Raw genomic sequence first — 13481 nt, 5'->3', positions numbered from 1 at the left:
CCAGCCTGGTCCTTGGCGCAGCCGCAGTACCAAACTGCACCCCTGGCCGGTCCTGATTTGCAACCTGGCCTCGTGCCTGGATTGTGAAAGTGCGGTAAAGGGCAGATATGTTGTTTTGGTCTTAATGTTTGTCCCACAGCATTTCAAAAAACCTCAAAATTATGGAAAAGCACACAAGGACAAAGTCCTGAGATATTTGGCTTATTTATGTTTACTGAAGTGCTGCTGGGTGTATCTCTGCCTGCCGCCAGTGCCAGGGTTTCTGTAACCCTCCCCTGGCTTTACACATGCATCTACACATGTGTGTGTAATTAGCCACATGTATGACCTGTTCAGTGAAACTTTACAGCATCCAGTACTCCCATAGCACAAGATGGACACTTGCAGATTTTGATCATTCGCTCTGACCACCAGCAGCCTCACAGGCTCGGAGTGACTGACCAAGCTACTTCCCCCACCGGCCTTGGTAACCTGTGGCTGCACTGGATCACATCTCTCCAGAAGAGAAATTCACTCTTTGCTTTGAAGACGGCAAGGGCTGAGGCATCTGCTGCATTCCTTCCTGACGTGTTCCAGCGGTTGGCTGCCCTCGTTCAAAACCAGATGTCTCCTCTGATTTGAATGCTGCTGTCTTCGAATTCCTGCCATTAGACCTTCTTCTGCCTGCTCCTGAGGGAGTTGAGGAGCCCCAGGTTATCAGATACCCAAGCTGCCACTACCACCCAACGAAGCACGCACCTCAGGTGTCCTAAACCAGCTTTCTTCCCCTCAGTGTTACTAAAGCAGAGCTATTGGGGTCAGAAAGATCAACGACATCGTAAAACACTTCAAGCGTATTCCTTTGCGTTGTGTCTTGGCTGTGATGGCCATTTAGCGGAATCAAGGCTTTAATGTGCACAGTCCTCGTCTGGTTTTCCCATTGCTGACTTTTCTTTGACCTACCTGCTTGGTAAAATGATGTGGTTTTGTCCTTAGTTCAATTTTCCTCCTCTTAGAAAGTGGTAAATCTGTTAGAACGTGAATTTTCTTTTTTCCTTCTCTTTTTTAATTTATTGCTTTATAGCTTGCCATAAATATTCCGTAGTATCATCTTACAATGATGCTTGTTGAGACTAAGGGGTTGATCTGATTTCTGGTTGAGCAATGGACGTTAATTCCACAAGAAGTTCCTGGCAAGGCACAGGAAAGGCGATGGACAGTCTAACAACCAGTGCCAGTGAAGCCAGCATATGAGTCCTCATGAACAAGGAACTAGGGATTGTCTTCTTATCAACAGTTCAAAGATCAAGTCTGGCTTCATTTCTCAGCTGCATATACAAAACAATTTAGCTTTTCTCTATGGTGTTTTCCTTTCACCTCCTGCCCCTGTAGATTTTTCTCTTCATTTAATTTGTTTGCAGCCCTACCTTTAGTAGCCAAGGCAGAAACACTGGCAACGACAGCGTGTAAGACCAGAAAATTTCCTGGAAGGGATCTGATCCTGCAAAACACTGGGGCTTTTGCTTTTGGGACTGAATGTTGAGCTCTTCTAAATGGAGGGGGCACATGGTCTCAGCTCATTTTAAGCAAGACTGGCATCTTCTGAAGTAATTGAAGAAGATTAAAAGGAAATGAATTTGTGTCATTAGAGCCAATGGAAGTATTTGTGCTCTCTCCCACCTCGTAAGTACATCATGGTAATTCAGAGGAGTAGCGCATGCTCATTTACAGAGTACGTGCTACAGAAGAATTACCACTCATAAGAGGAGATATGTGCTTAATGCAAAAAAGAGCCTGAGATTGCAAAGATGCTCAGTGCAGCCCATAGCCGAAGCACGTTGTGATACCCCTGGGTAAAGATCAAACTGGAAAGGACTTACCGACATCTGATTCTCCTCAATTTTAGTTGGATCCAAATCTGGCAAAAGGGCATTTTTATGTCTGGTCACCGTCCAAAAAGATATAACAAAATCACCTGGAGTTACAAATGTGTTGCAGAACCTGTCCCTAATCACATTAAGAGCTCTAAACTGTAAGGCTCAATTGTTTGCCAAATGAAATATTCTCCTCTGGTATTTGCAGAAAGGAATTACAGTCTGTGAGTAATGTTTTTCATTTGGTATCGAGGTACGGTTTCTGTTTTATGGACCCGATCCTGAGCTTGGGGAAGGAGTCGTTAAAAGGCTTTGTTTGGTTGGGGAGTAAGGGCAAGGTTACTTCATCTTCACACCCACCTTGGGACTGGGATCCATGGACCTGGGGACCAGTCACTTTCAGTATAAACTGGCCCACCACTTGTCCCCATCAGGCTGGTGTTACCTGCCTTGCGTGAAGGTGACGCCCAATGGCAGCTGGTCTCAGATGATGTATTTTGGGCTCTTGGTTTCCAGCTGGGCTTTTGAGCCCTTGAGGTTCACGATGTCAAGCTTTCTTCTGCAGTTCTGAGAGGGATGGTGGTGGTTGTTGGATCTGAGGTTGTGCTTAGGACGACAGGAAGGCTGTGTAATCACAGGACTCTGGTTTCCAGAGCTTAAATGAAGTTCCTAAGGATGCGAGGCTCACTGCAGAAACATCTGGCAGCTGCCCAGGGTGCACTGATGTCCCTCCAGCTGCTTTGACATGTAACAGTGATCAGTAGACTCTTGCTCCAAGCTTCAAGGTCCCTAGCCCTTTCTTTTGGTCCACTCTTGTATTAGCAGCCATTGACCGCCAGCCATGGACGCTGGTCTGCTAGTCATCTGTGATTTGTGCAAAACTCCTGGACTCTGTATCCCACAATAAACTGATGAATCGGGTGATGTAGAGCTCTTGCAGCAGATTAGAGGAATGGACAGTGAAATCCAAGACAGCAGAATATTCAAAGCACCAAGCCAACTGCTGAGAGAAGCAACAATGCGAGATGGTTCAGAGAGCTCCACTCTCCCAGCCGTCATGGAGGCACCTCTAGCAGACTTTGTAAGTATAAGCCTAGAGCTCTGAGAGCTGAGTCAGCTGCCGGGGCAGCCGGGAGATGCCGTTTGCTTAAACCAGCGCTGCCACTGGACGAACTGCCCATCATGCTGCTCTTAATTACATGTACACTGAAAAAAAAGCCAAGAGTTGCCCTGTGTCCCAGGGAAAGGAGAACCCCAAATGGCTTTATAGCACCTCATAGTTTAAGCTCCGGGCTGGAGGAAGCACCATAATCCCTTGGGAAAAGGCAGAGCCCTCCTTCCCGGGCTGCCCAGCACGCCGCAGCCTGCCCCCGGCGTGCCCCCTCCTTGTCCCAGAGGAGGAAGCCGGGTTAGCAGCCGTGCCCTGGGGATTTTGGCCTGACTTCTCGCAGTGTCTTAATATGCCCCAGCTGGCAGCAATAATTGGAGAGTTATTAAATAACTGTCTGCAGTGACATACAATCTGCAGAGCACTGTACCAATTATTTTTCATTTGCTTCCCTCTATCTCAACATGTCTCTATCTACCCATCCTACCCTGCTGCAGTTCCCATACACAATTTACTGTAGAGATTGTAGGGTAGCAAGCTCTTCTGCAACAAAGAAACTACTTTATTTTCTGCCATGGTTAATGCCCCAATTTAATGAGTCCTTCATATCATTCTCACCACCCTAAATTAAAGGGTAGCCTATGCAATTAAACTGTTTAGGTTTCAGAATGCCCCTCTCACAGTTATCTGCAAAATGGGTTGAAATGCAGCTGCTACTAATATTGCTCGTATTAAAACTGGCAAAGGAAAAACCGCTTTCATCTCTTTATTTTTAGTACGGTGCCTTTACTTTCAATTAAACTAATTACTTGCACCATCTTGTTCCTGATCATTGTCCCATGAGATTTTCCTAGCCAGGAAATACTTTACGCAATACATAACTGTAGATGCTGAGACCTTAATGTTTGTGTCTTTCAGGAATGAGAAGAGAGTTGGGATTTGCAACCAAATCTTTGGCTAATTTACACCATTATTAATCCAGAGTAAAGCTGTAGTTTGCAATGGATTTACTATAGATTTAAGCTTTGTTAGATCAGAATTTGCTCTTTTTTTATTTTCTTTTTTTTTTTCCTCTTTCCCTCCCCCCCCCAAATATAAGTTTAATGAGGAAAATAACTTCCCCAGCACCCTTCTCCCCAGATCTCTTCTTTGCATCTGGAACCAATTGCTGTATTACCAAGGGTCAGATAATAACCTGCATTAATAGAACATCCTCGAGGATCCCTGGATTCTTTCCATCAGAGTCACTTCAACCATCCCTGATAGCCAGCCCGCTCGAGATGAAAAGCGGCTGCTGTTAAGGAGTAGAAAGAGGTTTGTCACTGCTTGGGTTGGGAGCAGAGTGGGGACCCCCCAGCACACAGCAGCACTGAGCAAAGTGGGGGCTCACACCCACAAATCCCTGCCAAACCCCACCTCATGTTCTGTGGGATTTTATCAGGGCAGAGAAGGTTTGGGCCCATGAAGAGACAAAAGCAAAACACTGAAATAACAGCTGAGGAATGGGAGGGAGGGAGGGAGGGAGTGTTTATTTTTAGGCAAAATGTAATTACTCTCTGGATTTAGCTGAGTCAGTGGAGCTACAGATCCCAACCTTGCAGGGGTCGGGTCTCTCCTGCACCCGAGAGGCAGCAGGTCAGACGCATAGATGTAAGCAGATCGGTCCAGCCCAGAAGCCCTCTCCTCTGAAGCACTCACACAGGTAAATGCTGTTGCGTTATGGTTGCCTCTTGCAGAAAGTGCTGTAGACTCCAGGAGTCAGAATTTCTTTTTTTCCTTTTGTCCCCAAAATGTCAAAACAGAAGTATGAATAAACGGCATAAGAAATAGCTCTTTTCTGCTATTTAGCTGGGAAAGGCTCTGCAGTAATCCAAGGTATTATATTTGAGAGGCATCTGCAGTGAAGTTTCTTCCTGCCCCAAACCTGTCAAGTTCCAATATTCATTTTAATGATCTCATTTTATAAATAATGGAAAGAAAAACAATACATTCAATACAAATGAGATTAGAAATGGGAGGGGAATGAATTACAAATGCAAGAATCTGTAATTATTCCAAGGAAGATAAATCTGATTTTAAGTGGTCTCCAGTGAAACGGTGTCTTGCTAAGAATAAAACAAAATAAACCTGCTTGTGTTGGTAAATAAGTGTGAGGCAGTGGCAGAGAATGTTTTCTAATACTAGTTGGTTGTCATAGTATCTTGGGACTAACGATACCTGGGTTTTATTCTTGGCCTTGCCACTGTGTCTCTGCAGTAAATCATTTAACACCCTGTGCTGAAGTTGCAGCACAATCTGGAAAATCAAACTCCAGTGAACAAATGTACAAATGACATCAGTGTGTAACTCTCAGTAAAGTTGTCACTGCCAGGCTTCTACCTCAATAGGATCATAAAGTCTGGAGTGCGTAATGAATTGGAAGGTGCAAATTAGTGTCATTTCAGCAGCCCACACACAATTTGCTTCAGACTATTGTGGGAAAGGCTGTCGCTGGGAGAGATATTTTAGCTTGGGGCTGGATCTCACGTGGCAATGAACCTCTTGTATGTCTCCCCATGTAGACACGATGGCAGTGATGGCTTGAGAAGTCTGTCTTTGTTTTTTTCTTATGTGCATTTGGTCAGATTTTCAGTTTGCATGAGCAGCAAGCAGTAGAAGAGGCGTTTGCTCTGCAGAACTCTCCCCAAGTCCCTTCTCCATCTGGTCCTCGAGCTGCAGTGAGGAAGGGACCATATCAGGGATTGCTAAAAGGGACTGAACTACAAACACCCACCAGCTCAGCAGCATGGTAACACCACCACGTGTGTTCTCACCTAATCAAAAACGGATTGGCCATTCCCATCCTGCACCTGATGACTGGGAGGGAAGCGCTGGCATGAGCTGCAATGGGATGGGGTGAGGTATCCCTAGAAAGAATGTACACCCAAGAGCCGGCACGTGTGGAGCCGGGGTATGTAGAGCTGCACGAAACAATGCCGCAGTCAGCAGCCACGTGGGCTGGAGCTGGAGAGCAGCCGACCCTCCTAGCTGGGGAGCTAATGATTCCCTTCAGGATTGCATCATTAGATTCAAACTGAGTCATTATGAGGAATTATTTGGGAAAACAAGTCAGAATTCATTACTGAGGAAACAGGTTGGAGCTGTTGCAAGAGCCTCCTGTCGGGTAGGTGCTCAGAGACACAGCCAGCACCTGGCTCCTGGGGCCACGAGCGGCTCTTCCCTCGGTGCCAGGAGCCAAGATCCGTGCCCAACGTGGGCTGGCAGGTTTCTCCTCTTATACCACCCACAGCTGCTTTCTGCCTTCCTCCTGCCATCTGCTTTCCCCAAGACACCCATTACAAGAATAAACAAACCCTGGGGCAAGCAGAGACACTGAAATCACAAAATTTCTACCCATGCAATCCCAGGGCAAAGCCTCAACCTCCGTCAGCAGTTACGGCACCCTATCCTTGGGTCCCGGTCTAGTGGCTCACAGCCCTTTGCTCTGGCTACACCGTTGATGTTTGCCCACCCTGTTCACTATCTGTTGCTGCTGGTGCCTCTGCCAGGTGGGCACAACGTTGCACGGCTCTTTGCGGGTTGAGTCTCTCCTGTCATCAGGAAAAGCGTTTTTGGCAGGCATAGTGGAGAGGCTGGAAAGAGGTTACTTGCAAATTGCCAGCCATTTTGTAGTGGGTTCACCATTTCTCATGGAAACCCAACAAAACCACACAGCTGGTATCATCAGCGTTTGGGCTGCACCTCATTCTGCAAAGCTGCTGCTGAGCCACAGGAGGATTTCTACCCCAAGGTTGCAAAGTGTTGGCCTCAGAATGCTGGGTGAGGACAGCAACATCCTTGATGTGGGCAGAGAACGTGGTGCGAATGATGGCTGAAGGTTTGAGAGACAGGCAAGAGAAAAGGAGCTTGGGGAACAATCCAAGGTTTGATTGTAATGTTGGCATGAAGATCGACACTGTTGTACCTATCTGATCATCAGTAAGCAAAGATCAATTATTCGGGAAGTTTAAACACCTACCAGGAGTACATATTAACATCCGCTTCATGACTAAGAAAGCAAGGGCACAGATACAGACCAGGGGTGGATGGATACAGGCTTGTTACTTGCCGCTGCAGAGAGGTTTTATCCTCAAATAACTGCTGTGAGAGACCAAGCTGTTGCCACTGAAGATGAGCTGGGGTCTTTGTTAAAATGTTTATAAAGACATGAGGCTTGGGTGTTTACTGAAAAAGAAGATACTGATGTCATTTCAAATAAAATAAGCAAATGTTTGCCTAGAGAGGAAGGAAAATCAACTCAGAAGTACACTGAATAATGGGGAAACTCCTCAAGAATCAAATATGGTGAAGCCAGTGAAAGCCCGTGAGGTGAGCCAGCTGATGGGTAGTGAAGACAGCGGAGGACAGACCCACTGAGTTTCTCCTGTGAGTTGCTTTCTAGGATGTTCCATGCCATGACTGCTTGAAGAGATGATGGATGGCTGATCCCAGGTAAAACCTCTGCCATCTCAGCATGACTCACCAGGAAGGAGGAGATTTAAAGGAACAGAGCAAGGTACACAGCAAAGAAGAGGATTTCAAACACAAGGCTGGGGACATCACAGCCCTCTCATTACTCCTGCCCCCCACGGTACTCACCGTAGGATTGGTAACAGAAAAAAAAAGGCTTTGTATGTCCTCACAGCTGCATCTGCCTGTGATGCCAAAGCCACGCAGCACAGGTGACAAACTCACCAGAGTCTGGGGCACGGGGGTGGCAGTTTGCCCTCTGCCCAGTGGCCACAGGCTCAGGACTGGCTGTATTGGGTCAACCCTTTGAAGCTAGTGCCACAAAATCAGGTCATCTTTGTGAAGTAGAGGTTGCACCTCCAAGAGTGGGTTTTTTTTTCCCCAAACTCCTGGAAAAAAGCAGCAGATCCCAGTGGGGTCAATTGTGTGAGGATGAAACTCGGTAAAAACGTGGTGACTTTGGGTATAAAGGGTTTCCTCTGCTTTCTCAGCAAACAATGTCTTACTACAAATAACTTCATACCCCCAGCCTTGTTCTGTCCTGGGCAATGCTTAAACTGTCAATAATCATAAGGCTGCTATCACAGTGCTGCTCAATGAGGTTGACAGATTATATCTCTAAAGTCCCTTTATTGGACCTTGTTCCCAGAAAAGCTTGCAAATTGCTCTGATCTTACCAGACAAAGGCGTTGCTCACTCTTGGAGTCCTTGGATATCCTACACAATAAGGTAGGAATTGGTGAGAATTACCTGAGATAAAATATCCCTTACAACATCAAAGTTCCTGATCTCTTAGCTGTCAGCTGCAGGTATGTGAAAGTCCTGACAGGCTGAAGATAGAAGGAAGAGATAAAGCAAAAGAGAAGAGAGGGGGTGGAAATGGAGAAATTCTCTCAATGAAACGTTATATCATTGGATTTGGCACAAAGATTTCAGAGCAATGGGTCTATGCAGCTCGCTGGGGTGTGAGCAAGGCACGGGGCTTTCACCTTCCGAAATGAATAAGCAGCAGCTGATAGCAGGAGGCGAGGGACAGATCCTGATCGTCATCACACCAAGGGATAAAGGAATCAGGAGTAACAGAGGTCAGGATACAGCTAAATCACGACCATACAACCCCCACACCTTCCCCAATTGTGTACTCTCAGCTGTTGGTTGTTTTTCTCCAGTAAAACAGCTGAAGTGGGTCAGCTACTGAGGGGGAAATGCTGATGTAACACAAAACACCATCTTTTTGCTGTCTTTGCTGGGTACATTTAATGATAAGCCTCCCTGGGGAGGGTTGACCTCCCTGGGTTGTTTGCAGTGGCTATGGCAGGAGAGCTGGGGTCGAACTTTTATCTAATGCAGCCCAACCTGGATTAGTAATATGACTGCAAAAACTCAGGGTTTTGGCAGTAAAGTCACAGGTGAGGCTGAAACACATTTTCACTGAAATAGAGTCGAAAAGGTTGAGGTGAAATGAGATAAGGCTTATTCGTTTAAAATCCTGCCCTTTCCCACTGCAAAGACTGGACAGACCTCCCCTCTGCCCACTACTCTCGCACACCTAATCCTCCTCCCAGGACTGTGTTTTAGAGCAGATCAAATACTTTTAGATTCTTAGAACAGACTGGTTTTGGCAAATGCACAAAATACTTTTCTCAAATGACATAAATATTGTATGTTATTTGCTGCCTTGCCAAAATGCAAACACACACATGTAGTCCTAACTAAGCAACATTCTTTAAAAGTTAAGATCATTGCTTAGAAAGAAATATATAGCATTTTATAAATCCAAATTGATCACGCACTGCGTGTGTTGAAAATATGTACAAAAATGGGACCCCAAAACTCCATTAAACCACTTCTGAGACAATACATCACCGCACCTTTATATTGCACAGAGGGGTTTAACAACCCTTCTCCAGGAAAATATTTTACTAGGTAACAAAAAAAAAAAAGTTATTGAAAACACATATATTTGATACTTTTGGCAATTGATTTTACTACTTGCATTTCCAATTCATTGGTATAGTTCATGAAAAAAAATATTTTTGCAGTTGGGTCATGTTATTATTTCTCTAATTTTTTTTCTACTTGAAAGTCATTATACGATTTCTTTCTGTGAAACAACAAAGACAAGAGCTACTTGCCCACTTTGGTGATCCTGTAGATGTTTTAGGGAAACAGGGTCTGCTGGAAGTGTAGAATACACACAAACATTCCTACAGGAAATTATGGCATCTTTCTGCATTTCTGTATAACTAACGTTATATCTGAACGAGATAAAAAAGAGCCAGGGGAAGAACTAGTATGTTGAATCTTCTAAGGAACAAAAAGAAGATATTCTTTACTAGGCAGTAGTAAAGTCTTTTTAAAAAATTAGATAATTTTGCATTAGATCACCCGAACTGTTCTTGGCAGTGTTGTGTGACTTGGATAAATTGCTCCATCTCACCCTCCAGCACTCCTCTTCTCTTGGCTGGTGGGAACTTACCTCTCCAGGTGAAAGCCTGGCTTGCATCTGACCTGCTCACAAATGATCCCAGAAGAGTGCTAAGGAAAGGAGAGGAGGAGACAAGCACTTCCTAAATCAGAAGAACAGTACATCCACACTAAAAACCCAACTTAGTCTCAGATTCAAATCTGCTACATCTTTTTCCTATCTAGAGAACGACTTTTCTCCCAAAGCTGCTTGTGCTTTAAGCCCATTTTAGCTGGCCATCATGGAAATGTGGACATGTGCTGGAGTTTTAATTTTCCTTGGGCAGATAACACCCATTTTGCAACAAACCATAGGCACGACCCTTCATTGCCTGCCTGCAATTCATGCTCCCATCTCCCACCCCACCTGCCTCTTTCCTCCACGTATCTCCAAGAAGGTTTTGATGGAGAGGCTCCATTTACTAATGTGCAAGGAACAAAGTAACATATGCTCTTGGAAGCTCTGGTGACAGGCAGATCTGGTGACAGCATCATAGAGCCACTTGGCAGGCTGTGACTCCCCAGGGTGCTTTAGGAATCCTGAACCCCATCACTGGTCATCTATGAAGACCAACGCTGAACACAAGGATTTCTGATTATTTAACCAAACTTGTCCTGGACCATGTGTGTGCTTACTTGTTACAGCACTACAGGTAAGTCTAAACTTTGCTTTAAGAGAAATGCTGTAAGTACCCACGAGCATGATGTGTCCTTGTCTGTCTGGAGAACAGTGATTTTTCCTTCTAATTGCTTCCTCTATGACACATTTCGTTAGGTCCCAGCTTCCTGCCAGTTGATCTTCTCACTGCATTTGTTTCCTGCTGTGCATGTAATTATGACCATGAAAGTCCATCAGCAAAATTGCAATCAATTTGAAAGATTAATGAATCTCACGCTTTCCCTCTCTCCTCCCCCCAAAATTAGAAAGCCCACTCTGTAGTTTCCAGCACACATCTATCATTACACACTCCTGGGTCTCAGGTAAATTAGCAACCTGATTCTTTTCCCTGCTGTCACTTAGAAGAAAAGGGCTTCTTATTTGCCATCCAAGGAAAAGTACAGTAAACCTAGAACTAGATAAAAGGGAAGTAATCAAATATATTTAACTGTACTCAGCCAAATCCCATTATTTGTATAGCTGTTAGCTGGTGCATTTGAAGCATTAGGATAGCCTTGTCTCCAACAGGAAACAGTACTGCTTGATTGAAAAGTGCAATTTCTGAGCTAGTGTTCTACTTACTTAAAATGAGAAGCTCAGCTTTATATATACATATGTATATGTACAAATTGCCATGGTGAGCTTGGCAGATATTTAAAAAAAGGTTACATGTCCTTGCTCTTCCACTAAGCACGTGCATTTGGGGCAGACGGCATCCCTCTGGTTTTCTTTCACAGATAGGAGATGGCTATGGGAGATGCTTTCTCAGCGTGAGAAGTTTCCTTGGATTGTCCTTCTCAGTCCTACCAGAAGGAATTGGGGAAAATAATTTTAAATATGTTGTCTCCTTCATATTAGAGGGCACCACCTCCCTGCCGTTGTGGAGAAGAACAGCTTATGATGAGGTATAGGGAAAACATAGGGGATGACTGAGCAGTCATGGAGAAGGAACATGCCGTGAGTATCGCATAGAGATAATAACCACGGTGAGGGTTGTACGAGAACACAGAAAGCATTCAGCTGGTGCTGGGACCACAGGTTTTGAAAATATATGGACAACATGATGGCAGTGCTTACAGAAGGGGTGCTCCTTCCCTTGGCTGCGTGGGGAAGGAGGAATGCGCCACCTCTAGACGGCTGTGGTCGACAGTCCCACTAACAAGTACCTCTTCAGAAATCCGTCAGTGCCAAAACACACAGTACACAGATCAAGACAAATTTAAATGGGAAACATTGCAAAAACACCTTCTTACCCTCACCGACAGGACCAAGTTATCTTTCCCTGTGCAAACAGTGCAGATTTTGCTGTGAAGCCATTTGATTAAGATGTTCCAACACAAGCATTGAAATTCAGGTCCACAGATTGGGGGAGAGTCTCCCCTGGACTGTCCTCATGCCAGCACACAGCTTTTCTCAGCTCAGTTTTGTGCTCAGAAGCCACTGGTTTGTGTGTAAGCAGCCAGGTAAGTAACTGGGGCTCTGCAGGAAGCCCCGCATCTTCAGGATGATGAACTAGCTCACCCTGATGTAAGTGGGCATAAGAAGATGAGACATGTTCTGGTCCCAGACTTCAGTTTTACTTTGCCCAGATGAAACATTACAACTCAACGTTGTTTCAGTACATTGGGGAGAAGAAGGAGGGAGACAAGAGTCCCCACAATGGTTTTTTTACATGCCTGAGTCAAATTACCCTCCCTTATGTGGGGCTTCTTCTGAAATAACAGATCTTACTGTAACCAAATATTGCCATCCAGGAAAGCCATTTTGCAACCAGCAAGGAGGCTTCTTCCTTCTCAGCAGCCACTGAAAAGGCCCTTTGTTCTCAGGCTGAACACCTGGAGAGTGTTATCAGCAGTGGCCTCTCTGGGCCAGCGCGCTGAGCAGCTGTGACAAGACCCAGTGGCATTGGCATTGGTAGCAGCACCTGGGAGCTGCTGGCACCCGAAAACCATCCTGCCTGGGCCATTGCATGGGCAACTTTGGGTTGCCCCCTCTTCCATGGGGACCAGGGAAACTAGGCTGACCTATGTTTTCTTTCTTTTCCCATCCTAAAATGAACAGCCTCACTCCAAATGGTCTTTAGACAACCTCAAGGAGGTGACACCTCTGTAGAGAATGGAGAACAAGCCTTGGGCATTACCATGCCTTTCTGGAGAAACTGGTAATGTGAGTGGTGAAGGGCTGACACAGAGCACCGGCATCCTGGGCACATGGTTTGAAACTGCACCTCGAAGAGTACAAGGTGGAACTGTTAACTTGCCTGAGGGGTAGGGCGTCCACCAGAGAGGGAATCACCTGATGTCACCCAGGACAAGACTGCACGCCCGGCTGGCCCCAGGCACGGCTTTCTGCTCTGTCCATACAGTCAGCACCACTCTTGTTTGCATCCATGAAAAGACAGACCGACCCACTTCTGCTCAGAAACTCAAGGAAACCAGCTCATTCAACCCAGCAGGTAATTCCCCGAGGGCAGGGGGTCCTTTTCCATAAACCTGACAGCAGAACTGCACACAAACAATCACTGCCAGGCACATCAGCTTCAAAAACCAAAAGGTTTTCATTCTTTTGCTGCATTTTACATGATTAAAAGAAAAATCTGCACAGGGGGAGGAAAGCTGGAGAGTTAGAAAGCAGGGGCAGTCAGGCGTAGATCTGCCTGGGGTAACCTGGAGAGTTGCCTACACCAACTGAGTCTGTGCTGGGTCTGTGTGGATTTTACCAATGGCCTCAGTGGAAATTGTATCTGCAACCCATGCAATCCATGAGTTATTTAGCAGGTCCAGGCCTACAGGCCTTTCTCTGCATATTCATTTTCCACTAAAGTCACAGGCCAGACAGCTCACATCCTAGAGAAAAAAAAAAAAAAAAAAAAAAAAAAAAAAAAAAA

This window comes from Athene cunicularia, assembly GCF_003259725.1.
Source record: "Athene cunicularia isolate RWA chromosome 10 unlocalized genomic scaffold, athCun1 chr10_part1, whole genome shotgun sequence".
NCBI classification, from domain to species: domain Eukaryota; kingdom Metazoa; phylum Chordata; class Aves; order Strigiformes; family Strigidae; genus Athene; species Athene cunicularia.
The sequence above is the reverse complement of the archived record's forward strand: the minus strand, read 5'-3'. Positions refer to the sequence as shown.